Source organism: Vipera ursinii (genome assembly GCF_947247035.1).
Source record: "Vipera ursinii genome assembly, chromosome: 2".
Lineage (NCBI taxonomy): Eukaryota > Metazoa > Chordata > Lepidosauria > Squamata > Viperidae > Vipera > Vipera ursinii.
The window spans coordinates 292328277-292344534 of record NC_139513.1 but is presented as its reverse complement, the minus strand read 5'-3'; the positions used below and the strand labels follow the sequence as shown (position 1 = coordinate 292344534).

General features: G+C 51.1%; 1 long non-coding RNA gene across 1 annotated transcript in view; it reads left to right on the top strand.

Annotated features, from left to right (window-relative positions):
- The window catches only part of LOC310635708, a 172240-nt gene that overhangs the window by 93057 nt on the left and 62925 nt on the right, over positions 1-16258 (top strand). The window lies entirely within an intron of this gene.

Sequence of the window (16258 nt, the reverse complement as noted above, 5' to 3'; positions counted from 1 at the left end):
TCACCCCCTGCCCTCTTGGAGAAATAGCTTGCAAGCCGCCCTCTTCAACCGAGCATGGAACAGAATAACAGAGTTGGAAGACATCCTGGAGGTCTTCTAGTCCCACCTCCTGCTCAAGTAGTAGACCCTACTTCATCCTGGACAAATAGTTGTCCAATCTCTTCTTAAAAACTTCCAGTAATGGAGCACCCGCAGGTTCTGGAGGCAAGCCATTATACTGATTAATTAATAGAGCTGGAAGGAAACTTGGAGGTCTTCTAGTCCAACCTCCTGCTCAAGTAGTAGACCCTACTTCATCCTGGACAAAAGTTGTCCAATCTCTTCTTAAAAACTTCCAGTAATGGAGCACCCACAGGTTCTGGAGGCAAGCCATTATACTGATTAATTAATAGAGCTGGAAGGAAACTTGGAGGTCTTCTAGTCCAACCTCCTGCTCACGCAGGAGACCATATCCCGTTCTGAACAATTGGCTGTGTCCTTAAAAGCCTCCAGTGATGGAGCATCCACAACTTCTGAAGGCCAGCTGTTCCACTGATTAATTGTTCTAACTGTCAGGAAATCCCTCCTTAGATCTAGGTCAGGGGTAGGCAACCTCGGCTCTTTTATGACTCATGGACTTCAACTCCCAGAATTCCTGAGTCAGCATAGTTGAAGTTGAAGTCCATGAGTCATAAAAGAGCCGAGGTTGCCTACCCCTGACCTAGGTTGTGTCATGTAGCACCACCTGGGCCCCTTAGCCGTTTTACCTTTAGATGGGACAGGCAAAGATGTTCCCCAAAGAGGTCCAATGTTGGGACATTTCTTCTCTGCAGGGACCACAGAAGACAGTGTTGCAGCAGGGAAGAAGGCCTCGAAATGGAGCCTCCAGGATCGAAAGACCCAGGGCAGTTTCCTTGGGGAGCTGGACATTTACACGGAGGACCTCTCGAGCTTGTCCTCCAGCACTTATGAGACCTCCTCCATCAGTAGCTGGACAGATTCTTCTGGCCCCTCTACCATCATCTTCAGCAGACTGAGGAGCTGCAGGTCCCTTAAGAAGAGAGTCCAGCTGAAGCTTTGGCAGCTGCCCAGGAGGGTCCAAGAGGGTCTCAGGCAAATGAGGCCACTTCCTCTGCCCAAGAGGGAAACGTCTCCAATACAGAAACAGGGCAAGAAGGCCAAAAGATCAGTGGTGACAGGTCCACCATTGCCCCAGAGATCATTGGCTGTACTTCAGATGAAGATGAAATTCCACCTGGCTAAGAAGTGTGTCGAAATACAAGCAGAGGTGTTTCCAGATGTGGCCCTTCGCTCCTGGAGACTCTTGGCGCGTTTGACCGCCCAACCTCTGCCCAAGCTGGTATCTCATGCGGACAAACCCTTGCAAACTCGCCTGGTCTTCCTCCCCTTTGAGCTCCCCCAGGAGGCTAAGAAGATGGAGATGGTTGTGCAGAGATGGCGCCTGAGTTCCTATTGGGATTTGGGAAAGTGCTACGTAGAGTCCCTGGTTGCCATGGCCCCTCCTCCATTTTCCTCCAAGCCCTTCCCATGCAGAAGGGAAGCTTCTGAATTCTCGGGGGCGCAGACCCCCTTTCTCCCGCAGCGGGGGCGAGAAACCTTGGAAGCCCACGTGAGAAAAAAGAGACTGCAGCATGAGTGGGGTCTCCCGAGTGTGATCAGGAGATCTCTGAAGGCTTTCCTGCCGAGCACGCCCCCACGTTCTTCCGTCCTCTACAAGACCAGGAGCCGCGTCAAAACTCTGCCACGGAAACTTACCTTTCTTCCCGAGGACACTTGCATCGTCCTGGAGTTCCATCTTCAGAGGATGAAGCTCCAGCTGAGGTGGGGCTTGCCTAGAAGAGTCCTCGAAACCTGTCGACGGCTGTTGCCGGATGTTCTTTATAAAGAGAAGAGAGTGGCAGTAAAGCCCTTTTCTCAGCAGCCCAGATTGGGGATAGGAACACCACCAGGGCACCTTGTAAGGCCCAAGAAGAAAGAGGAGAAAATTAGGAAAAATCAGGGTCTTCTGTTATGTCCAGCTCAGCCACTCCTCGTGTTAAAAATGAAAGTCTTGAAGAAACTGCAGGTCCACCTGACGAAGAAACATTTAGAGGTGTGCTTGGAAACCTTCCCTGCTCTCCCACAAATCTCATGGCGTTGTGTGTGGTTGTCCACAAGCCAACCCCTTCCCAAGCTGATCCTTCCTGGTCTCAGGACCCCCCAGACTCGTAGCCCCTGCCTCTCCTTTGACTTGTCAGCCATGGGTCAGATCGAAGTAACTTTGCAACGGGGTCGCTTGGTGTCCCTCTGGGGCCTGGGGCTAAAGTACGTGGAGACATTGGCAGCTATGTGTCCTGGAGGACCTTTGTCTTCAGTCAGGTTCAAAGAGATTCCCGTTGAGTTTTCAGAAGTAAAGTCTCTGTTTTTCAAAAATGCGGTCAGAGAAAACTTAGAAATGCATGTTAAGAAGAAGAGACTACAACATGAGTGGGGATATTCTACCCTGGTCCAGAGATCCCTTAGAAGCTTAATTGGAGAACCACCCAAGTGGCATCGCGATCTTCCAAAGGCGGTGACTCAGATTTCCTTGCTTCATCTAGAGTTGCATTTCCTTTCTGAGAAAGTCAAACAAAACCTGGAGCTCCACATTCAACGGCTAAAGTTACAGCAAAAGTGGGGCATCCCTCAGAAAGTCCATCAGTTTGTAAAGTTTTTTCACTCACTACTTCCAGAGGAGAAACCTCAAGCCACATTTGGAGAAACTCAGGTGGAGAGTGGAAGGTGGGAAGAAACCAACATTCTCCTCCCAAATAACACGGGATGTCTAGAAGATCTGCTTAGATATACTCTGGAGACTCACCTCAAGAAAAAATCTCTGGAGATTAAGTTCCAGTTAATAAGATATAAGAAGTTTTCTGGCCCCATCGAACATGCTTTTCTTCCTAAATGTTCCCTTGTGTCCTCAGAAATCAAACCCAGGCCATCTTGCTTGTATTTTCTGGAACAGGACATTGTGGAAAAGATGAACTTGAACATTAAATGCAAACAATTAATGCATCTTTGGGGTCTTCCCAGTATCTACACTAAATCCTTAAACAAGATGTTTGGCAATGTTATTGTAGGAAGCCCACCACTAGAGATGTCCAAGCTCAGGAGGTGGACTCTGGAGAAGAATGTTGGCCAGGAGAGTCAAACAGCCAATGCAATGGATTCCAGAACAAAAGAACTGAGATTCTCAAGGACAGGTCCATGTTTTGTCCAAACAGAGATTTTGGACCTTCTGGAGATGCACGTTCGGCGCAAGAAGTTACAGCATGAATGGGGATTACCATCCATGGTTCAAAAATCTCTTCAGGCCTTTGCTGCACTCCCTTTAGAACCAGAACGGCTCCTGGAGGGACTTGGCATTGCCATCACCGCTTCGTGGGGTGTATTAAAAGTGACAATTAAAATAACCAACAGCTTGTTCTTCTTGGGTCTTGTGACGCAGAAACTACTGGAGGCTCACATAAAGAACCGAACTGCAGTCCATCGATGGGGTCTTCCCAAGCGTGTCCAGGAGTCACTGAAAATGTTTCTGCCCCCTGCTTCTCGTTCCCAGGTTGAGGGCGACCAGGGTCAAGCCGAAACCCCACGGCATGCCTACAACCGACTCTTCCAGACTGCCTCAAAGCCATGGCACAAAGCAGAAGACATACATCATGTAACCACAGTCAAGAGGGCTCTCCCCAAAGGTGATCTTCTAGGAGAAAGATCCCCAGGAAAAATCTCAAGGTCTGGGAGAGAAAAGATGGCACTTGATGAAGAGACCACCCCGATGTCCCTTAAACAGGAAGACCTGGAATTTATGAGATTACATGTACAATACAAGAGGATCCAGCACGAGTGGGGATTACCTGCTCTTGTACACAAATCTCTACAGGCTTTTGCACCAGTCCCACCTGAGCCTCAGAAGAGGTCCTTCAGAGGTCCAGGTCTACAGAGATTGGGAGATGGAAGAAAAACACACAGGGGGGTACAAGTGCCATCGTCTCTGAGTAAAGTACTGGTCCCTCCCCATTGTTTGCATTTTTTTAGTCAAGATGCAAAAGATCACCTGGAGTCCCATGTGAGGAGTTGGATCAGGGAACATAAATGGGGCCTTCCTCAACTGATCCAAGATTCGTTGAGAGCAATGGTTCCTCCTCCACAGGTCTCTGATGAAAAACCCCACTGTGAACGTCATTTGAGATTCCCACTGCAAGAGGGAGCTCATGCTTCCCATTCCAGAAGAAAAGGATCACCATGGTGGACTTCATCCTGGAAAGAAGCCACCATGAAGCCTATGAAGAACATCCACCAGAGGAAACCAGATGCAAGAACTAGTTCCAGCTTTCCAGTGGCTGCCATCAGATCCCCGGAGGTGAGGCTGCTTTTCTACATCCATACGTCCTGGGATCTTTTGGAGTTTCATGTCACCCACAAGAAGATCCAGCACGCTTGGGGACTGCCATCTGCTATCTTGAAATCTCTGCGCATCTTTGCTCCTTTTCCACTTGGCCTACAGAAGCACACCAGAAAGAGAACTCAGAGGAGTCCAAGAGACAAGGCAGATTTGGAAACGAAGGCCCAGCAGCTTTGGTTCCTCAACACAAATACACAGGAACATCTGGAGACCAGTGTGAGGACCATGGTCATAAAGCATAAGTGGGAGATTCCAAAACGGATTCAACATTCATTTCATCCATTCCTGCCTTCTCTCCCCTCTTCCCAGGTTCCAGCACAGCCTCACTGGCCTTGCAGGTATAGACCATTTCAAGACACATCATCTGCTCCCCGAATTTCAGTGCCATTGCAAAAGGCAAAGCACCATTTGGGGGCGATGAAGATACCTCCCAAAGCATTACAGGTTAAGACAGGGGGGACTACTGAAGCAACAAGGTTCTTATGTCCCAAAATAGTGCTCTCTTTCCTCCCCATTGAGGAAAGGGACCTCCTGGAATTCCATATCCAACGAAAGAAAATCCAGCATGCATGGGGCTTACCATCGATGGTGGTTAGATCTCTCCATGTCTTTGCCCCATATCTTCTTCAATCAGAGAGGACTACTGGGAAAATCACATCTAGGAAACCAAGAAGGGAAAAAATAGATGTGCAGATCCTTAGTCAAGACCTTGTTTTCCTCAGCATTGAGGTGAAAGAACGCTTGGAGGCCCATCTGAGACATCGTACATCAGAGCACAGATGGGGTCTTCCAGAAAGAGTTCGGCAATCTCTGAGGGCCTTCCTACCACCCAGATCTCCTTCTCATCCTGGGATGACTGGATTCCAGCCTCTCTTGCCTTTACCACCCAAATCCTTACAGAAAAGTGGACCTGATTTGCAAACCACAGACATCTATGAACCGGTATTGTTTAAGCCAGAGCAGAAGACTTTAGAAAAGCCCAAGAGCAAAGTTGGCAATAAGAGACGGAGAGCAACAGGCAAGTCTAGGCAAACTAAAGTCCAGATTTGCTCTGGTACCAAGACAGGGCTCTCTTTCCTCCCAGAGAGCAGCCGGAACCTTCTGGAATTCCACATCCAGTGGAAGAGAATCCAGCATGCATGGGGCTTGCCATCAACAGTGCTAAAATCGTTGCAAGCTTTCGCCCCACCTCTCTTTAAAGCAGAGAAGATCACCGCAGACACTGTGACCAAGATTCCCCCACGGGATAGAGAAGTGCAAATCCTCAGTCAAGACCTCGATTTTCTCAGCGTTGAGGAAAAAGAACTCTTGGAGGCTGTTGTGACTCAGGGCCAGCCTGTGGGTCCGACAGCCGGGTCCGATGTATCGGAGGACTCAGATGTGGGGGAGGAGGGAAACGAACCGGCTGATGATGATTTGGAGACTTTGCAGAGTCCTCAGCCGGGAACCTCTTCTCAGCTGTGTGAGCCCGAGAGTGCGGAGGATGATGACCCACAGCTGGCCCTGTTCAAGGACGCCCGACGCAGGAGGCAGACGAGCAGGGACAAACAAAGGAAGGCTATGGGACTCCTCGGGAGGAGGCACAGGGAGACCACGCCCTGAGCTCTCTATAAAAGAAGTGTTTGGGGAGGGGCTAGTTGCTGAAAGCAACTTTTTCTTTGAGAAGTCAAGCTCTTGTATTTTTGTAACAGTGTAATTAAAACTTGGCAGAAGCCTTTTGATCTTGGACGCTTTCCAGACTCTTCCTTTGATTAGGGGTGCGAGAAGAGGGCTGGTTTAGAACAGTTTGCTTTCAGCCACCCACCCCTTAATACTACGATGGAGCAGCTTCTTGCCGAGAATGTCCAGCTCAACCAGCAACTCACCTTGCTGGCCACTCAGGTGGCACAACTGCAGGCTCAGGTACATGCTGCCCCCCCACCCAGGAGGAAATGTCAGATAGCTATGCCGGATAAATTCGCTGGTAATCCAGAACTGTTTCCTGCCTTCCTGGGACAATGCCAGCTTTATATCAGCGTGAAAGCAGCTGATTTCCCCACTGACCGAGATAAGGTGGGATTCGTGTTGAGCCTTCTGTCGGGAGATGCAGCTCGTTGGGGCACGCCTCTGTTGGCACAGCCTAGCCCTTTGTTGGATAACTTTGGGGGGTTTTGTGACCATATGCGCCTCATGTACGAGGACCCGATTAAGGCACAGACGGCCACCCGACGCCTGAAAGCTTTGAGGCAGGGTCAGCGCCCTCTACAGGCCTATATCAGCGATTTCCGGCTGCTTAGCCAGGATTCCGCCTGGAATGAGGCTGCGCTCGTGGATGCCTTTCAGGATGGCTTGTCAGAGGAGATGTTGGATGAGCTGGCCCGCGTGGACATTCCCTCAGACCTGAATGGGCTGATCCATCTTTGTCTGCGGATCGATGCCCGGCTGCAGCAGCGTAAGAGTCGCCGTGCCACCCCACAGACCCCTGCCGCCCCTGTTGTGCGTGAGCCCCCGGTCCAGAGGGAGGAGCCAATGGAGCTGGGTGCCGCCAGGTCCCGTCTATCGGTGACGGAAATGGACAGACGACGATCGGAGGGGTTGTGTTTTTACTGTGGGGACCCTGGACATTTGGCTGCTTCTTGCCCGAAGAAGCGTCAGCGGGCGTCAGTGACCAAGCCTGCCCTGAGAAAGTCCCCTGCTTTGTTATCGGGAAACGGCCCGAGCCCGATCTAGACGGTGTGAAAGATCGGGCGACCCACAACATCCACTCCGAGCGACGCCGTTCCAACGGTGCCTGTGAACCTCCACGGCATTTGATTTTGGAGGCACGTCTGATCCTCCCTGGCAAGTCAGAGGGGATTCCAGTCCATGCCTTAATTGACTCTGGGGCTACCACTAACTTTATGGATTCGGCCTTTGTGGCCAAATGGGCTGTTCCCCAGTGTCCAGTGGATCCGCCCATGCTTGTGGAGACCATCGATGGTCGAGTGCTCCTGTCCGGGCCTATCACGGCCGCCACGCAACCTGTGTGTATGGCCATCAGTACCCATGTGGAGGCCATTCAGTTCTACGTCACTTCGGATCTGCACTTCCCCGTGGTCTTGGGACTGGCGTGGCTCCGGGCGCATGATCCACAGATCTATTGGTCTCAGAACTTGGTCACCTTCCCAAGTTTGCAGTGCGTGGACCACACCCGCCATATCTGTGCCGGCCAGGTGGAGGGTTCCTCAGGGGTTTCCTTGCCTCCCGAACTGTCCGACTTTGCTGACGTGTTCAGCGAGTCAGAGGCGGACCAATTACCCCCGCACAGGCCCTACGACTGCTCCATTGACCTAGTCCCTGATGCGCCTCTCCCAGTGGGGCGTTTGTACTCCATGTCGGAGCCCGAGTTGGCTGCATTGCGGGACTTCCTGACGAAGAACTTGGCTCGTGGTTTCATCCGGCCCTCGTCCTCGCCAGTGTCTGCGCCCGTGCTCTTCGTCAAAAAGAAGTCGGGCGAGTTACGGCTTTGCTGTGACTACCGGAAACTCAACGCTATCACGGTGCGTAACCGCTACCCGCTGCCCCTCATCCCCGAGCTCTTGGACCGACTCCGGGAGGCTAAGATCTTCACGAAACTGGACCTGCGTGGAGCTTACAACCTCGTCAGGGTTCGGCCGGGTGATGAGTGGAAGACGGCGTTTGGTACTCGCTATGGACATTTCGAGTACACGGTGATGCCGTTTGGCCTGACCAACGCCCCCGCTGTGTTTCAGCATTTTATGAATGACGTCTTTCGGGATCTGTTGGACCAGTTTGTTGTGATTTACCTGGACGACATCCTGATTTACTCCCCGTCGCGTGAAGCGCATCATCAGCATCTCCGTCAGGTCCTGCAGCGCCTCCGGAATCATCGGCTGTTTGCCAAGTTGGAGAAGTGCCAGTTCTACCAGGTGACCATTGATTTCTTGGGTCACCGCATTTCTCCTGAGGGCATCGCCATGGAACCGAGTAAAGTTGAGTCATTGCAGAGTTGGCAACCCCCGCGTCGCGTGAAGGATATTCAGCGACTTCTTGGATTTGCCAACTACTATCGGACATTCATCCCTGGCTTTGCTGCCTTGACAGCCCCCCTCACCCGGCTCCTGCAGAAGAAGACTCGGTTCCAGTGGAACGCCCCCGAACAACAGGCGTTCCAAGCTCTGAAGGACGCCTTCATGAAGGAGCCCATCTTGAAGCATCCTGACCCGCAACGGCCATTTGTCGTGGAGGCGGACGCCTCCGACATTGCCATTGGGGCCGTGTTACTTCAGGCAGCGACGCCCAACGGTACCCTTTTCCCTTGCGCGTATCACTCACGGAAATTGAATCCCTCGGAGCGCAACTATACCATCTGGGAGAAGGAGCTGCTGGCCATCAAGGCGGCGTTCGAGGCTTGGAGGCATCATCTGGAGGGGGCGCGGCATCAAATCGAGGTCCGGACGGACCACAAGAATCTGGAAAGCCTGCAGACCGCTCGGAATTTGAACCAACGCCAGATCCGGTGGTCCCTCTTCTTTGCGAGGTTTGACTTCCGGGTGCGGTACATACCAAGCGGGCACAACCAGAGAGCGGATGCTCTGTCCAGGAAGCCCGAGTACACCCGAGTGGAAGACAAGCTTCCGCCCAGGACCGTGATCCCCGTCGAGTCTTTTGCTGCGGTGCGGGAGCCGGTGGATATACGGGCTCGGATCCGGGAGGCGCAGCAGCAGGAGGCGTGGGTGGCTCAGCGGAAGGAAGAGGTGGGGCCAGATTCGCCTTGGTCGGTCACGGATGGACTCCTGTATTATCGTGACCGGCTCTATGTTCCAGGAGGGCCACTCAGGGGACTCGTCCTCAGCCAATGTCATGATAACCCGGCTGCGGGGCATTTTGGCCTGTTCAAGACTCTGAACCTGGTCTCCCGTACATTCTGGTGGCCCCGAGTCCGACACGATGTCCAGTCTTATGTCACCTCCTGCGTCCCATGCAGGCAGGCCAAGTCAGCGACAGGGGCCCCGCCTGGTTTACTGCAGCCTTTGCCAACGCCCAAGAGACCCTGGGGGGCTGTGTCCATGGACTTTCTGACGGATCTACCCCCATCCTCCGGCTTCACGACAGTGTTTGTGGTGGTGGACATGTTGACCAAGATGGCGCACTTCATCCCCTGTCGCGGCTTACCGTCAGCTCGCGCCACTAGTCGCATGTTCATCCAACAGGTGTTCCGGCTGCACGGCCTTCCCGATAGAGTCGTCTCCGATAGGGGGGCCCAGTTTACAGCCCGCTTCTGGCAGGAGTTGATGCGGGCGTTGGACATTAAGGTTTGCCTCTCGTCCGCGCATCATCCTCAGACCGACGGGGGTACCGAGAAGGTCATCGGCATTTTGGAGCAGTATCTGCGCTGCTACGTTAACCTGCAGCAGGACAATTGGGTGGACTATTTGGCCATAGCCGAGTTTGCCTTTAACAACTCGCAGCACACCTCCACGCAGATGACACCGTTCTTGGCCAATGTGGGTTATCACCCTCGGTTTTTCCCCCTTTCTCCCGTGGACTCACCGGAGCCGGCAGCGAACGAATTCATGGCGGAGTTACAGGCGATCCATCGGTTGGTGCGACGGCAGCTGGAGAAGGCCAAGGCCGACTACAAGAGGTTTGCCGATCGGTCGAGAAGGGATACGCCTCCATTATCGGTGGGGGATCGGGTCTGGCTGTCCACCAGGAACCTACCATCCACTCGGCCGGCGAGGAAGCTGGACCACCGTTACCTTGGACCGTTCCCAGTCGAGGCCGTCATCAACCCGGTCGCCTATCGTTTAACTCTGCCACGTTCCCTGCGCGTGCACCCCGTCTTCCATCGGTCCTTGTTGGTCCCCGAACAACCGGCTTGTCCACTTCGCCAAGCGGAACCTCCCCCATCAGGACCTCGTGATGGCGACAGCACCCCCGAGTACGAGGTCGCCAGCATCAGGGATTCCCGCTGGCTGAAAGGTCGCTTCCAGTACCTGATCGAGTGGAAAGGGTACGGGCCGGAGGACTTCACATGGGAAGACGCGACCGCCGTTCATGCCCCTGTGTTGGTGACTGCTTTTCACGAACAGTTCCCATCCCGACCGCATCCGGATCGGCAGACCCGGGGGAAGGGCCCTGCGGTGCGGGATAGTGTTGTGACTCAGGGCCAGCCTGTGGGTCCGACAGCCGGGTCCGATGTATCGGAGGACTCAGATGTGGGGGAGGAGGGAAACGAACCGGCTGATGATGATTTGGAGACTTTGCAGAGTCCTCAGCCGGGAACCTCTTCTCAGCTGTGTGAGCCCGAGAGTGCGGAGGATGATGACCCACAGCTGGCCCTGTTCAAGGACGCCCGACGCAGGAGGCAGACGAGCAGGGACAAACAAAGGAAGGCTATGGGACTCCTCGGGAGGAGGCACAGGGAGACCACGCCCTGAGCTCTCTATAAAAGAAGTGTTTGGGGAGGGGCTAGTTGCTGAAAGCAACTTTTTCTTTGAGAAGTCAAGCTCTTGTATTTTTGTAACAGTGTAATTAAAACTTGGCAGAAGCCTTTTGATCTTGGACGCTTTCCAGACTCTTCCTTTGATTAGGGGTGCGAGAAGAGGGCTGGTTTAGAACAGAGGCCCATCTGAGACATCTTACATCAGAGCACCGATGGGGACTTCCAGAAAGGGTTCGGCGATCTCTGAGGTTGTTCTTGCCACCCAGATCTCCTTCTTGCTTTGAGATGACTGGATCCCAGCCTCTCTTGCCATATCCACCCGTAGCCACCTCTGTGCAGCCTTTAAGGATTTCTAAGGGGACAGAAGAACCTCAAATCCTGCCACCTTCCTCTCCTTCTGCATACACCACCAGGGATTACATGCCCAGTGTTGAAAATATAGCCAGCTTCCGAAAAGTGAAGTTTGGAAGTGGAAGGACCACACCAAGGGTGAAGAACAAGATGCCTCTTCCAGGCTTTAAGGCAAAGATGGTTGCCCGGCAAAACAAAGTTGGTTTTCAGAGGACAGCCAAAGAGAGAGGCACTCTAGAAGGGCTGACTCCTCCTCTGAAACCTTCAATTCCTAGAAGGGAACTGAAAAAGTCTCGTAAGAGTTGTCTTTCCTGTCATTCATCAGCCTCAATCTCCTCATCAAAGTCTAATAGACAACCAAAATGGCCAGAGAAAAAGAAGAAAAAGAAGGAAGTCTTATGGAAGGGAGGGGAAGCTGTAGTAGGTGATTCCTCTCTACTAGCAGAAGACAACGAAGCCCAGGATTCTCCTTGGTCCTCAGGAGACAACATGGAAGAGTTGGAAGAGTCCTTAGGAGATAACATGGAAGAGTTGGAAGGGTCCTCAGGAGACAACATGAGTCATTCTTCTCTCCAAGAGCCAGAAGCTGTCAAGATGTATTACAGGCCGTGGGAGGCACATGTTCAACCATATCATGCTCCTATTTCTCAACAAGTCTCATATTTTTCCCCACACCATATTCATGTTCCCAATTCCTGCTACGAGGATGTTGTAGCCAGATGTTACAGGCAAATCAGGAGGGGGCATCATGCAACACAGAGCAGTAGGCTACAAAGGAGAGGAAGTAGGCTTACATGGAGAGAGTTCCTTGACCATTCTCTGGAAGAAGCAGCCAGGTGCCAAACATTTTTTAGAACCCAACTGCTGGACCATTGGTTCTCCGACTGCGAGAGATTCCTCTACCTGCAACATCCTTCATCCTCTAGAGGAAAGAAGAAGACCACAGAAGACCAAGATGTTCAACCTCCCAAGGAGAGTAGAAAGGGCCCCCATCAAAATCAAGACTTTGTAAGGACAGATGTTGAACTTCAGGTCCATCATGAAAGTTGTAGCTTGACCCTGAAGGCAGATAGTGAGGAAGAGGGGAGGATGGAGAGAGTCACCTTTTCCATCGCTAAGGAGCACAGCCTTTTGTCCCTAAAGACCCTGTCCCAAGGCAGCACAGAATGTAAAGACATGAGGATAGATGACTGGGATCAAGGAAGAAGGCTGGAAGTGAAGTGGGAAGATCAGAACAAGGGAGCAGAAGAGTCCTTCAGAGAAGAGATGGGCAGCTGGACATGGGCTAATTCCTCAGTAGTGAGACAACCCTCTTTAGCTGAGGACTCTGCCCCTTCCTTGGTGGCCCTCTCAGAAGAAGCAAGAGTCATCATCAGTGATCAGCTTTGCAGTGGAGTAGCAGAGGTAGTTGTGGGATCACCTAAAGATCATGGTGTCCTAAAACCAGGTGAAATCTCAGAGGGTAAGGATGTGGTCATCTGGCAGAAAAGGCAGATTCCAGTAGACCTCATGCAAGCAGGAGCTGTGGGGCAGGCGAGTGGGGTCCAACGTCCTCTCCCTAGAGGGATGAGGCCTATCAGCTGTTCACCTAGAAGGCCCCCAAAAGCTGGGAAGAAGAAACAGGTGAAGGTAAGCTGGTCTTCCAAGGAAACACACCAAGAATGTCTTGTCATCAGAAGGCTGGCCTTTGACCCGAAGCTCAGCCAGACTTTGGAGGTTCCTAGGCAAGGAGCCAACAAGAGACCTCAAGAACAGAAGTCTTCGGATAGCGAAAAGATGACCATGTTGGGTAATATCCTGGAGAAGAAATTGAAGTTGCAACAGGAGCTGTTCATTTGGAGGCAGAGCCCCAGACAGAAGGAAGATGAAGGAAGAGGCCGAAAGAGAGACAAAAGGGAAGGCACAGGAGGACAGGGAGAGAGATCAGCATCATCCACTTCTGTGGACAAGCGGAGCTCCACCCTCACCAGCATCCTGCAGGGGAAGCTCCATCTCTGCAGGAACATCCTAAAGGGAAAGCTCTGCTTCTGGAAGAAAAGCCAGGAACTTTCCAAAACCAGGAGAACTGGGAAATATGGTGGGGTGCAGGGACAAAAATTGGAGACCGTTAACTAAATTGGCTCTATTCTGCAGTACCTTTTCACCAATAAACCTTTATTTTTGGCAGTGTTGTGTTTAGGGTCTGCAGTGCCTGAAAGAACAAAGAATAAGGTTGGAAGGCACCTTGGAGGGACCTTGGAGGTCTTCTAGTCTAACCTTCTGCTCAAGCAGGAGACCCTATTATTCTGGACAAATAGCTGTGTAGTTTCTTTTTGAAAGACTCCAGGGATGGAGCATCCAGAATGTCTGGAGGCAAGCTTTCCACTGATTAATGAACAGAAAAACAGAGCTGGAAGGGACCTTGGAGGTCTTCTAGTCTAACCTCCTGCTCAAGCAGAAGAACTCAAACTATTCCTACTAAATGGCTTTCCAATCTTTTCTTTAAAACCTCCAGGGATGGAGCACCCACTAACTTCTGAAGGCAAGCCTTTCCACTGAACAACAGAGTTGGAAGGGGCTTTGAAGTTCCTCTAGTCCAGAGGCTCCCAACACCCAGGCCACGGCCCACTACCAGGCTGCCGCTTATTCGGAACTGAGCCATGTGAGCAGTGGGCTGGCATGCACATGCGCATGCAGCTCAACTCATGCAAACAGCAGGCTAGGGCACACTTGAAGTCAAGTTGAGCTGTGCACAAGCATCGGCCCATTGCTCGTATGGCCTGGTTCCTGTCTCCCCCACCCCTAGCCGTGCCACCAAGCCGCAAAGGTTGGGGACCGCTTGTCAACTGTCCAGTTGGCATTTCCAGAAAAAGAAACTCCTCAGACATGATTTTACCAAGAGTCTAATACTTTACTGAAATTTTACATTGGCGCAGAAGAAGCAAAACCAGCTCTTGATTTTCCGGCTCAAAGGCTTGCTTAGCTAAACAATAAATTCCCTCATCCCCACCCACCAGGTGTTCATATTGTCCAATAGTAACATTTGTTCTTATTATGGAAACAGTCCACTTCCCTGCTGAGCACCTGCATTAGTGACCTTGGTTCTCAGAAGCCTCGGTTGCCTAGAAACCACTCCTCCCAGTTCTGCATCCCATCCCACTGTAAAGCTATAAGGGAGGGTAGAAGGGCGAATCAGTCTTGACACTACTGCTGTAGTCCAATCCCCTGCTCAAGCAGAAGACCTTATACCATTCTGGGCAACTGGCTGTCCACTCTCTTCTTGAAAGCCTCAAGGGATGAAGCACCACAGACTGGTCACTCATGTGCTCCTCAAAGAGGAGGGGTCATTTTTTTTTACTGCTGGCTAAGTCCTCGATTTATGACCACAACTGGGTCCAGAATTTAGTTGCTAAGCAAGTTAGTGGTTAAGGAAGCTGCACCCAATGGTCAAGTGAACCATTGCGGTTGTTAAGGGAATCATGTGATCGTTAAACGAATCGGCTTCTCCCCCTTGACTTTGCTTGTTCGAAGCCAGCTGGGAAGGTTGCAAATGGGGCTCACCTGACCCTGGGATGCTCAGTTGTGGTTGTAAGTCGAGGACTACCTATACAACAATCCTGCAAGTCATGAGTAGGACCAATTTGGTTGCTGGTCAGCATCCCAGTCCAGTTCAAAATGCTGGTCATCCCCCCCCTGAAGCTCTTTATGCTTGTTGAAATAATTTTACAATTTAAGTAATTTTATTCATGCACTCCCTGTGAACTTCGTTAATCATATATGTGCCTGTAGCCAGAAGACAGTATGTTAATAAATATTAATAAAGGAGAATATTTGTAGCTCAGAGTTGAAGTGTAGGGTCCTTGGTGCTCTCCGAGCTTGGTTGTTTTCTTGCAGACATTTCAGGACCCAACTAGGTAACATAATCAGTGGTAGAAGGGAGGAGGAGGAGGAGGAATGTGGGGTCTTTGGTGCTCTCTGAAGTGGGTTGTTTTCTTGCAGACATTTCAGGACCCAACTAGGTATTTTTTATTTTATTTTTTATTTTAATTCCATTTATATCCCGCCCTTCTCCGAAAACTCAGGGCGGCTTACAAACTTAGCAGTAGCCTTCATTCTATGTATATGCCTGCTTATTAGGGCTTTCACAAACACACCCCCCAAGTGGCATTATTACAAAGTCAGTTTAATTGCCCCCTCATTTTACCTACCTCGGAAGGATGGAAGGCTGAGTCAATCTTGAGCCTGGTGGGATGCGAACCTGCACTAATTGCAGGCAGCTGGTGTTACTTAAGGAGGCGTTAGCCCACTGCTCCACCAAGGTAACATCATCAGTGCTAGAAGGGAGGAGGAGGAGGAGGAGGAGGAGGAGGAGTCTTTGGTGCTCTCTGAAGTGGGTTGTTTTCTTGCAGATGTTTCATGACCCAACTAGTTAACATCATCAGTCCTAGTAGTCCTAGTCTGGGTTGTGAAACATCTGCAAGAAAACAACCAAGCTCAGAGAATACCGTCTCCTCAGAAACTATATTGCAAAGACAATATAAGGTTGCAAATACTCTTCAACTAGTTTTAGCCGATAATTGACAGCCAGGCTGAAGTTGATTAAATCAAGCAAATAATAGCAAACAGGGAAAATCCCTTATAATACAAACTTCCCTGAGCATATAGATGTGGCATTCCAGAATCAGCACATAGACACCTGCCAAAAAAAGATCTACACACTCAGCAAAATAAGATAAGGCCATCCCTACTGGAACTGCATGTCCACCAAATTAAACATTACAAAGGGCATATTCGCGCACACCTCACAATGGACCATCTTTCTTATAAGTATTACCAGCCTGTATATCCAAAATTGTAGCTACTCCAAGGGCTGTTTCTATGCTCTTGAAAAACAGAACAATAGAATTGGAAAGGACCTTGGGGGTCTTCTAGTCCAATCCCCTACTCAAGCAGGAAACCCTATACCAGTGGTGGCGAACCTATGGCACGGTTGCCAGAGGAGGCACTCGGAGCCCTCTCTGTGAGCATGCGCACCTCGCTCTTTGGCTAAGTTTTTGCAGGAAAAAGCCATTTCTCAA